This window comes from Nicotiana tomentosiformis, chromosome 12 (assembly GCF_000390325.3).
Source record: "Nicotiana tomentosiformis chromosome 12, ASM39032v3, whole genome shotgun sequence".
Taxonomy (NCBI): domain Eukaryota; kingdom Viridiplantae; phylum Streptophyta; class Magnoliopsida; order Solanales; family Solanaceae; genus Nicotiana; species Nicotiana tomentosiformis.
Window position 1 is genome coordinate 55,281,128 of NC_090823.1, and position 11,953 is coordinate 55,293,080.

The following is an 11,953-nucleotide window of genomic DNA, read 5'->3' on the forward strand; positions in this document are numbered from 1 at the left end:
TCTTCTTCTTCTTCTTCTTCTTCTTCTTCTTCTTCTTCTTCTTCTTCTTCTTCTTCTCCTCAGTTTTCATCGGGCCTTTCTTCTTTTTATCAATATCTTTCTTCAGCTTCTCCCCACTTTCTTTTTCAAGGATCACATCCTTTTGGATCGGGGTGGGATCTTTCAACACTTGCCCATTTCTCAGAGTTACAACATTCATTATTTCTTTAGGATTTCTCTCAGTATCAGCATTCACTATTTCAAAAAGATGTGCCCAACTCTTTGATAGCTGCTCCATGGGCGTCCAGCCTCTTATCTGTCTTCATGATGAAGGCCTTCATTAGATCCTCTAGACCAGGTTGAATGGGCTGTCGAGGCTGAAATTGCTGCCTCTACTAATTTTGGTATGCTGGAGCTCCTTGTCCCTTAGTTCTAGAGTTATTTTATTTCCATGCATTTACAGTACCTCCAAGCTAACTCCATGAAAAACCGGGGTGCCTCTGACCTATTGCATTGAAATTGTAGTTTCCCACAGCATACACTTCCTCAATTGAGGCTTGACACTCATGAGTAGGGTGTCCTCTTCCACATATATCACAAGCTGCGTGAGGCTCATTTTGTATCGAGGCTAAGGTTAGCTTCCTTATTTCTTTGGCTATAGCATCAAGCTGTACCTATACAGATGTATTAGCATCAACTTGGTGAACACCAGTTGATCTTCTTCTTTCAGCACTCTCAGAGGGCCACTGATTTGCATCTTCAGATAACTCATCAAGAATTGTAACTATTTCCTCTGGAGTCTTCTTCATCAATGGGCCTCCAGCTTCATTGCTCAATGTTCTATGTGAGCCCAGTGTCAATCCATCCCAAAAGTCCTGGAGTTACATCCAGAGTTTGATTCCATTATGTGGACACTTTCGAACAATCTCCTTAAACCTCTCGCATGCTTCAAAAACAGTTTCAGTCTCTTTCTGGCAGAAGTTATGGATTTCTCTTCTAAACTTTCCTGTCTTAGCTGAGGAGAAATATTTATCAAGAAATTTTCTGGTCATCTCCTCCCATGTTCTAATTGATCCTGTGGGTAAGCTTCGAAGCCACTTCTTTGCATCATCCTTGAGTGTGAAGGGGAATGCCCTTAAGTACACTGCATCTCGTGATACACCATTGTATTGAAAGGTGTTCATAATCTCCTCGAAGTCTATTAGATGTGTGTTTGGATCTTCGTTTGGCTCTCCTCTGAAAACACAGCAATTCTGAAGGGTTTGAAGCAACCCTTGCTTCAACTCAAAATTGTTTGCTGCAATTGGAGGTGGTCTAACACTTAATAATCCTTGATTGTAGACCGGTCTATCATAATCGCCAAGTGGTCTCCCAGGCGGGAGCTATATTTCCGAACTAGTATGCAGCCAAGGGTTGATTTTGAGCAATTCTACGACCCCTCTCTTCTTCATAGATAATTTGTGCATCTCTAATAGGTTCTTCCTCAGCATCCCGTGCAGCTTGTTCTCTTCGTTGGGCTGCCTCTCTTGTAGCCAAATCTACATTATCATCACTGTTTCCAGCCATAATTTCTTTGGTTGAGGATTGCCCAACCGTTTCTAACATCTCGGTGAGATTTCTTTCCTTACTCAGCTATCGCAGTTGTTTTTTATCTCTGGCTCGTATGGTAACACTTCTTTCGCAGAAGCTCGAGTCATGCACCAACCTCAACCTGTAACCTGCACACAATCAAAGAAAACCAAACGTAAAAAGGAAAAAATAAAAATAAAAAGAAAAATTCCTGAATTAGCACTACAAACTATTTAAAACACTGTTGATTGCCAATCCCCGGCAACGACGCTAAAATTTGACGAGCTCTAAACACTTACCTAAATTATGCTCGCTAATCAAATATAGTATAGTATAATATCGTATCTATAGGGATTGGATTTAAACAGTATTCTCGTAGTTTCTAGCTTATTTGCTATTCAAGTTGATCAACAATTGAGATTTATATAATTTCTAACTAAAATTAACTAAGAGTCTAAAGCTATTGACTAATGACAATCGCACCAAGGATCGAGCAAAGAAGGTTATCAATGGGAGAAGATAGGGTTTTGATGGGATAGGTGCAAGATAATTAATTTGGATCTAACTCTAGATAATTCACTTCTAATGTTCAAGTGAGTCTCTCGAATTCACTCAATTATTAGTTCAAACGTTAGGCAAAACTCCTCTCTCGATTAAGTCTTAACCTCACAAGATGAACCAATTTTAGCACGTGAAGATATGCAAGTATGCGTAGCGGATTGGTCTTTAGGAGAACCTCTCTCGAATATCCTCCTAACTAGGTTTAATCAATGATTCAACTAGCCTCTTTCGATTACTAAGAAGAATTAATGAACTCAACCAATAATATAATGCAAAGATATCACAAGTTATGTCTTTCTCGGTTACATGAACAAGTGAATATAGATGCAATAATTAAATCATCCAAAACGATTCAATACACCATATCCATCAAACCCTAAAGAGAACTACTCCATAAACATGGAGCAATTCATCACAAATAAAGTTAAAGTATAGAAAAACATAAATTTGATCCAAACTCGGGTCTTGAGTGAGGAAGGAATGATGAAATCCTTGTTCTTTTGCTCTTACAACTCCTCCTTGGCCTCCTTAGGTCGAGTATGTGTCAAAAGTTTAGAAAATAATGTTTTTCCATGTATTCATACCAAGTAGGGTCGGGCCTAGATGAAATAACCTTCTCCTAGCCAAAATAGGAAAATAACTCTGTAAAAATTGCACAGGCGCGCCGCATGGGGCGACGCTCTATGCGGGGCATTAGTAGGGAAATCCATAGAGCTAATTTCTGACAGGCAGTAGAGAATTGCACAAGCGCGCCGCCCCACGCACCGCGGCAGTGGGATTTCTCATAGTACGAATTTTGCTTCAATTTTTGACGTCCAGACTTGGACCTCGACCCTCGAACACGATCCCGACTTAATCCCCTGGGCTTTTACTCAGACTTCTAAGCTCCAAATAGCTCGAATTCATTCCATAACATCTACATAGCTCAGAATCACTCCTACAAGGCATAAAACACACAATAAGTACAAAATACTATAAATTAAAGCTCCACACAAGTAAAGTACAGTAAATTAGAGTGCTTTAAGCCACTAAAATACGCAATTATGGCCTACCATCTGATGCATCTAAAATCTGGAACCTGTTGTTGTCCATTCCTATTGATTGTTGGGCCTACCTCTTTCAAGCTCAAACCAGAGTCACTCTTCATCCTTTTCTGCTTTATTAATATTTCATTATCTATATTCGTTACATATATATAACATTACTCTCGTCATATTTGATTAGTATTTTGTTTTACCTTTTGAATTACATAAATAATTTAGGCAAGCCTTAAAGAACATAGGATTAAAAGAAATACTAGATAGTAACTATTTTCAATTCATTAATTCACGTGTTGTTCACATTATTAACCTGCTATGCTAACCATTTCATGAAGATTTTGAAGCTAAAATAAAAGAGTGCTTAGCAAAGACGGATGTCCCTCTTTCAAAACCAGAAACAAATTGCAAGACTAGCCTTTTAAAAAGAATTTGACTCTTTCAAAACTTAGGAGCTGTCGTCCAGCAAGATTCAAACATCCCTTCAAGCCTAAGATTGAGGTAATTTCATAAGTCAAGGTATACCTTAGAAAAATTTATTTATAACATCTTAGAATTGTATGAACATCCATCCTTTCAAAGAACAAAGCGTTTCTCTACATGCTTTATGCAAACCATTCAGTTTTAGAACTTTTTTTATCACATCAATGGTAGTTTTAAAGGCTCTTTCTAAAACTCATACCCCTTTTTTTAAATCTCGGATCCTTTCTAACATCCTACTCTCACTTAGATAAATATTAAGCCATTCCTCTCTAATACTAATTAGGAAGAATACAAACAACTAATCCTTTAAACCTAGTCTAAGTCATATGGAGCTACTTCAGGTAGATTTTAAGGGGTGCCTAACACCTTCCCCTTAGAAGAACAAGAACCATTATCCAAAATATCACCGGTTAGCAGACTAATAAAGAATATGACTTTAATAATTAAATAGGTACCCTAGTATACCTTTAAATATTAGGTGGCGACTCTCTTTTATCAATAACAGAGAAATCACAAGTTGAATCTTGTTGACTCGTGCAAAATAGGGTGCAACAGTACCTCCAGAACATGAGATTGACACTAGAGGGTTGGTTTGTAGGCTAAACAAGTCTTTATATGGCCTAAAACAAGCTAATAGGCGATGGTATGCTAAGTTGACTGAAGCACTATCCTTTAGAGGCTATTCACACTCTATGCATGAGTAATTGTTTATTTACAAAAAGACAAGGTATCTAACAGTTTTTGTAGCTATGTATGTTAATGATATAATACTCACTAGGACAGATACAACAAAGAATAATCACCTTAAAGCTTTCTTACATGATAAGTTCACGATCAAAGACCTTGACAACCTGCACTACTTCTTGGGATTAGAGGTTTTGCATACGGTAGATTGGGCTATCATGTCATAAGGGAAGTTTGTTCTGGATCTACTCGAAGAATATGATTGTTACGACTACAATAATTTATCCTCACTCCTTGATCCCAATGTGAAGCTCAAGGCAAAAGATGGGGTTGCATTGAAGGATCCGCCTATTAAAAGAAGCTAGTTTATAAGTTGAACTTCCTAACAAATAAAAGGTTAGATATAACTTATAGTGTTTAGCATTTATGCTACTTCATACAAGATCACATAGAGCCCCACTTACAGGCTGCTTTCTATAAGTTGAGATACTTTAAAAAAGATCCAACCTCGGGTATCTTAAAATCCTGAATGTACAGTACAAATTTATTAAGATTTTGACTAGGCTGCATGCCCAGGTTATAGGTAGTCAATTAGTGAGTATTTGGTGCTATTAGAAGACAGTCCTATGAGTTAGAAGTCTAAGAAGCAGGCAACCATTTCGATATCTTCAGTAGAAGCAGGATACAGGTCCTTAAAGAGAGTTGTTGGAGAGTTGGCTTAGCTGACCAGACTATTTGAAGAGACGACCGCCCCTTTTTTTACTCCTATTGCTATGCATTGTGATAGCTTGTTAGCTCTACATATTGAAAGCAACCCTATTTTTCATGAAAAAACAAACATATAGAAGTGGATTGTCACTTTATGAGAGATAAGCTTCAAGAGGGTCTAGTTTCGTTGCATCATGTTGCCACAAATGATTAGTTAGCTAACATCCTGATTAAGGATCTCACAGGGATCAAACATTCAACTATTTTGGCCAAGTTGTAGTAAGAGCCTCACCTCCAATTTGAGAGGGAAATTGAGATAGTGAAGCATTGGTGGTCCATTGTAATATGATTAGTCAAACATCGGTGGTCCGACCTAATATGATTAGTGAATCATCGGTGCTCCATCATATAGTATTTATATATCCATTTGTATTACACACAAAAATAGTTAGTTAGAGTTAGCAGGGTCTCAAATCTTTTCAAGGCTATTAGGAATTAGTTGTTGATTATTTGTTGACAGCTAGCATAGTCACACATGTGCATAGGTCTAGTATATATAATATTGTAAAGTAATAAAAAGAACTTGGGCTTTCACTTTACGAAATAACATAGCTCCTCTTCTCCTTTTTTTTTTCTATCTTATAGAATCTTCTAGAATCTCACTATTAAAGTTCAGTTTGAGCTTCATCTGTACTCCATCTCTGGAGTTTGCAAAAGATGTTATGGTAATAGTCTTAAATTAGATATAAGTTTAACAGTGTCTTGCACTTCCATTGTTTTAACTCATTCTTTAACTATGATAAATGGTTAGTATGTGCACATGCATGAATCAGGTAATTCCAATTGTTTGTATTTTGATAATGTTTATTTTTAGTTACTTTAATACATATCACCAAGATTAAATCATAAAATCTAATATTATTTTATGGATACTAGGAAAGAACCATAGAGATTTATCCACTTTTGGTGTTCTCCACTCTATTGGATCGGACCTTACACGTACAAGAGGTAAATTTGATGCATACCAGAATGGCTCTATCAAGAGGGATCAGACTTTCTCCAAAAAAGGGAGCATGAAAACACACCATCAAGCAGGGTTGAGGTTGTTTCTTTTTTGAATTACCTATAGTAACAACCCAGTAATTTAATTTGTTGATTACCTAATGAGTATGTAGTAACAAATAGTTACTACATATGATGTTTGTGAAGCATGTAGCTTCTTGGGAAAGTTTAGTCCCTGGAAAGGCAAACGGAAGAGTTAATAGAAAACCAAACCAAACAACCGCACATGAGTTCCAAGACCTCGAAAAGCATTACCAAACGACCGCGCACGATTAATAAAGGGATGTGATATCCATGCTCAACTGGATATCACGGTGTGTATCGGCAGCAGATCAATGATTAGCGAAAAGGAAGATTTTTTACCTTTTTTAGAATTGTACCTAGGGTAAAACTCCCTTACTATATAAAGGGGAAGATTATTATTCAGTAGACACATTGTAACATGCATATCAAAGCAATATATATTTGTTTTTCTTGCTCCTAAAAGTGATTCAAAGTCCTTAATTTTGCTCATAGTTCATCATAAGTATTTGGCTCCGAACCGATGGCAGGCTAATTGTTAAGCTCATAACCGAGCCTGGACTTGATACTACTACTGGTTTGGCTATTTATTCTATCTTTAATTTGCTCATCTAACATTATTAATCACTTGTATTGAATTAGTCCACATATCCTTAGAACCGCATATAAATTCAATTGTTATCCATTTTTAAGGGTAAACAGTTTGGCGCCCACCGTGGGGCTAAGAATAATAGTGGTAATTTGATACAAATATCCATAACACAATCTATTTTACACTTGTTCTTTGAGATTTTAATTTCAGGTCAACCAAAAAATGTCAAACTCTCAGTCTGCTCACTTGAACGTTGACGCTGAATCTGGCCATCATAGCAAAAACAACAATCTAGTGCATAGCAACAAGTGCCCCCTGCTGAACCCAATAGAGTCCCAGTTGTAGACCCAGTTGACGCCAACTCACATGTGGACACTGATGCCAACCTGCCGACCGACCCTGAGAACAGCGTTCGCAGAGGAGCCCGACCTACGACTCGAGGTACGCCCGAAGGTGAAGGCGACGGGATCAATCTGCGGGTGATCTTCAAAATGTTACATGCCCAATAGGCAGCGATAGCATAGCTACAGAATTAAAGTTGTGCCCCCAGCTGAGTTAAGCCCGAACCATCTCCGAAAAACACTCGAAGAAATGAGCAAGCCACAGAAAGGCGGGGTGAAGCTGAGCCCGGGACCAACCCCGAAATAATAAAAAGTCTTGAGGAACTGATAAAGCGGGTGGAATCGGGGGAGAAGAAAATTGAGGCCAACGACAAAAAAGTAGAGACCTATTACTCTAGAGTCGATCAAATCCCAGGAGCGCCCCCAATATTGAAAGGTCTGGATTCCAAGAAATTTGTCCAAAAGTCTTTCCCTTCGAGTGTGGCACGGAAGCCAATCCCGAAGAAAGTTTCGTATGCCCGAAATTTTGAAGTATAATGGAACCACAAATCCAAATGAGCACGTGATGTCCTACACGTGTGCCATCAAGGGAAATGACTTAGAAGATGACGAAATCGAGTCGGTTTTACTAAAAATGTTCGGGAAAACCCTATCCAAAGGAGCAATGATATGGTATCACAACTTACCCCCAAATTCTATTGATTCGTTTGCTATGCTTGCAAATGCCTTTGTGAAAGCGAATGCCGGGGCCATCAAGGTCGACACCAGGAAATTGGACCTTTTCAAGGCAAAACAAAGAGATAACGAAATGCTCAGGGAATTCGTATCGATGTTTCAAATGGAACGGATGGACCTACTGTTGATACCCAATTTTGTCCTACCATTCTTCTTATTAATTTTCTGGCGCTCCCTAGTCATCAAAAACTATTTATTATAATTATAATTATTGAAGATATTACTACTATTACAAAAACTATTATTTTGTTATTAGTACTATTAGCATTATTATTAATATTACCGTTAATATGACTATTGTTGAGTTAATTACTTATTTAAAATATAATATTATATATGCTCAAATTATTTTTATTGAGTCCAAATTATTATGATATGGGAGCCCAATTAAATTAATTTGAAGAAGGGGCAGACCATTCCAAGCCCAACCTTCAGACCAAAACCCAGCCCAATTAGCCTAATCCCTAAAATTCTACGCCCATCCTCTTTTCTGCCCAAACAGTCGCCCATTCTCTTCCTTCCTTCTTTGAGCGAAATTCCAAACTCCTCCATCTCCAAGCCAAATTTATTCCACCATTTTCGTGCAAAAGAACACTTTCCAGACGATCTCCTCTCTTCCCTCTCCCCTCTTTGCGCCTTTTTGAATATCTACTCTGACACGAGATTTGGTCAGAAGAAGAGGCCAAAGAACTTTTTGAATTAAATTCTTTTTTTTTAGGTTTGATTCTCAAATGGTTACAAACGTTTGAATTTTTGAATATTTTTGTCTCCAATTTTGAAATTCCGCTCAATCTCTACCCCATAAACCCTAAGTTGCATCTATAAATACTCCCCAAAGTCTTCAGACGAAAATAAAGTTTGAACACTGTAAAAAGAATAATCTCTCAACTCAACTGAATCTTCCAATCTTAATCTTTGTTTTAGTACTTACAATCTGATACTCAAAAAGTCCTTCAATTTCCTCGCTCAACTCTTGTCTTGTGGAGTAGATGTGGAGTCTCGAAAGCCCTCAGTTCACTGCCCCGTGGAAGGTAAAAACTCGACCTTATCCTATTATTCTTATATTAGTAACATACCGTATTATTGAATCACGTGTTAGGTTTGCCTCTGTTTAACTGAATCAAAATATGTTTGTAGTTTTGTACAAAAGGGGACATTAGCACTCATGTCTTTAGGACTTATAATTAAAATCTATTATAGTAGCATGATTATTCAGCTCTGTTAAGAAGCATGTTTCCTTTAGTCAAAAGGCCTTGGTTACTGTAACACCCCGAAAATATTTCTAAGTATTTTAAGACCATTAAGAAGATTGGCGGGGTGCTAATTATATCAATTCGGGTATGACAAGATTGGTAATTTGAATGATATCAATTGATCATGATAATATATGTATGAGGTGCATTAAAATGGTTCAAGGTCTAAGAAGAGCCCTAAGGCTAAGTCAAGTTGAAAATTATATGATGGGATAAAGTTTCAAGTGAGTTTGCACAAGATATAACTTCAAACGAGAATAACTCTCAAGCTATGAAGATTTATATGGTGTATAACCTATAAAATTAAATCCCTTTGAGTCTAATTTCCAACGCATCAAACCATTCGTTATTCGGGAGTCTAATTTCCAACGCATCAAACCGTTCGTTATTCGGAGATTTCTACAAGAAGTTATGACCCTTTTACTAAAGGGTGACAGAACAGCTACGCGAGTCTTGCATAGCCTACACACCATTGTGTAGGCAAAATCAGCATGAAGTGAAGGGGAGGGTTAAGCTGCATAGCCAATCTGTGTAGGCTACGCAACCAGCCTACGCAACTCGTTTTCTATAAAACAGGGGAGGTTCGGGGAGAGAGAAAAATATAACATTTTTGGCTAAGTTTTGGGTTCTAGAGAGAAGGTGGAGCATCCTCAACCCAAATACATATCAAAGGTGAGTTTTATGATATTTTTATAATGGATTAACACTAGTTAATGGTAGTATTAACATCTACATGGATTGAAATTCATAGGGATTTCTCTAATCTTCAAGAATCATTCAAAAGAGTTCAAGTTAGGGTTTGAGCTACAAGAGGTAAATTTTTCACCCTACACTTAAATACAATTGTGGATTAAGTATTTGGAATGTATTGTGAAGTAGAAAGTACCAATTGGTTGAAGAATTATGCTAGTCCTTCAAATGGGTATTGTGAGTTAGGGTTCTTGAAGGGAGAAGAAGATGAATAGTGAATTTTTGAATCTTGTTAGGATGGTTGGTGATTCTAGTGCCTCAATAGCTTAATAATGATTAAATATTGAATCATATAACCTAGATTGGGGCTTAAAGGCCAATGATGAAATCTATTAAGGATAAAAGGGATATGTATGGGTGAATTGGGCTTGTTGAAGACTTTAATTGAAGATTTGAGGGTCGAGTTGATGTCGGAATTTGGTAAAATTTATATGGTTGGACTCGTGGTTGGATGGGAATTCATATTTTGTAACTTTTTTCGGGTTCTAAGACATGGGACCCACAGGTATTTTTGGATGAAAATTTGAATTTTTATGGAAAAATTGTATTTTCATATGGAATTAATTCCTACAATTTTTATTGACTGAATCGAATTATTTGTGGCTAGATTCGAGGCGTTTGGAGGCCAATTCACGAGGCAAAGGCTTAGTGGAATAAGAAATTACACGGTTTGAGGTAAGTAACAGTTTTAAATTTAGTCCTAAGGGTATGAAAACCCGGATCATATGTTATGTGATTAGTTTTGAGGTGACGCACATGCTAGGTGACGGGCGTGTGGGCATGCACCGCAGGAATTGTGACTTGGTCAAATTCCATGGAACTGTGTAGTTGAATTATCTGTTGATATCTGTACATTCTCTATGTGTTAGGGAAAATTGAGCTGAGACTCGTATTAAAAATCATACTTAGACATATGTTGTTATTATTGGTACCTACTAGGGTCATTTCTGTGGTTGAATTATATGTTCAAATTGTAATTTCACACTCAGTTATGTTTATTCATTTTATATTATATCTCGATCTCTATTGTTATTTATTAAATCATCATATTATCAATTTTGGGCTGATTATCATGATTTTTGAGAGCCAGACAGACTGGAGAGGTTGATGACTGAGTGGGGCCGAGAGTCTAATTGTGAGGATATTTATGGATCCAGCTGCACGCCGCATTATGTTTTATTGATTTTTGCCATGATTGGCTTGATATAGCGCTTGGGCTGAAGGAGCCCCTCCGGAGTCTGTACAGACCCCCAGTGAGCACAGGTACCTACTGAGAGCGAGTGTCGAGTGTGAGTGCCGAGTGCAAGTGCCGAGTGCCGAGTGATGAGTGACTATGAGGAATGAGTGACTGTGAGGAAAGAGTGACTATGAGGTTGGAGTGAATGGGAGGACTGAGTGACTGTTACTCTGAGAGGGCGCATTGATTTCATTATTTACTGCATTTCAGTTGTCATATATCATTATTTTGAAAATTTCAGAAAAATATTATTTTCTGTTTCGGTCAAACTTGTTATGAAATTTCAGAGAAATCTTAAATGTTGAACTTGAGAGCATTCCTATCCTTTTATGTTGGAAAGTACTCTATTTGGACTTAGCAGAGAAGCTCGTCACTACTTTCAGTTCCTTATTTATTATTGTTACTTGCTGAGTTGGTTGTACTCATACTACACCCTGCACTTCGTGTGCAGATCCAGGTGATCCCGGACACAGTGGGTGTTGATTATTTCACACAGTTGATTTTTCGGAGATTCAGAGGTAGCTGCTATGTTTTGCAGACCTTGTCTCTCCTTCCCTACCCTTTTATTTATTGTATTTGGTCTCAGATTATTATAGACCGGATTTTTCCAGACTTGTAATGTATAGATGCTCATGTACTCAGTGACACCAGGTTTTGGAAGTGTATTTATATCAGTATGTTGGGATTTTCTCTTAAATTAATTATTATATTTTTCGCATTTAAAAGAAATTGTGGTTTATGAAGGTTGACGGCTTGCCTAGTATTAAGATAGGCGCCATCACGACATGTGTGATTTTGGGTCGTGACAAGTTGGTATCAGAGGCTAAGTTACATAGGTCTCACGACTCATGAGCAGGTTTAGTAGAGTCTTGCGGATCGGTACGGAGACGTCTGTACTTATCTTCGAGAGGCTGCCGAACCCTTAGGAAAATTTCACTTTC

General features: G+C 37.6%; 1 long non-coding RNA gene and 1 other non-coding gene across 2 annotated transcripts; both read left to right on the top strand.

The window, feature by feature from the left end:
- The first annotated feature begins 876 nt into the window (after window positions 1-876).
- LOC117275391 (small nucleolar RNA R71) lies at window positions 877-983 on the top strand. The gene has a single exon (XR_004507483.1). It is a non-coding gene; the product is annotated as a small nucleolar RNA R71 (small nucleolar RNA).
- Window positions 984-8,190: 7,207 nt separating this feature from the next.
- On the top strand, window positions 8,191-11,689 carry LOC138903488 (uncharacterized). The gene is made up of 3 exons (XR_011412627.1): window positions 8,191-8,803; window positions 10,383-10,450; window positions 11,464-11,689. It is a non-coding gene; the product is annotated as an uncharacterized lncRNA (long non-coding RNA).
- The last annotated feature ends 264 nt before the right edge of the window (window positions 11,690-11,953 follow it).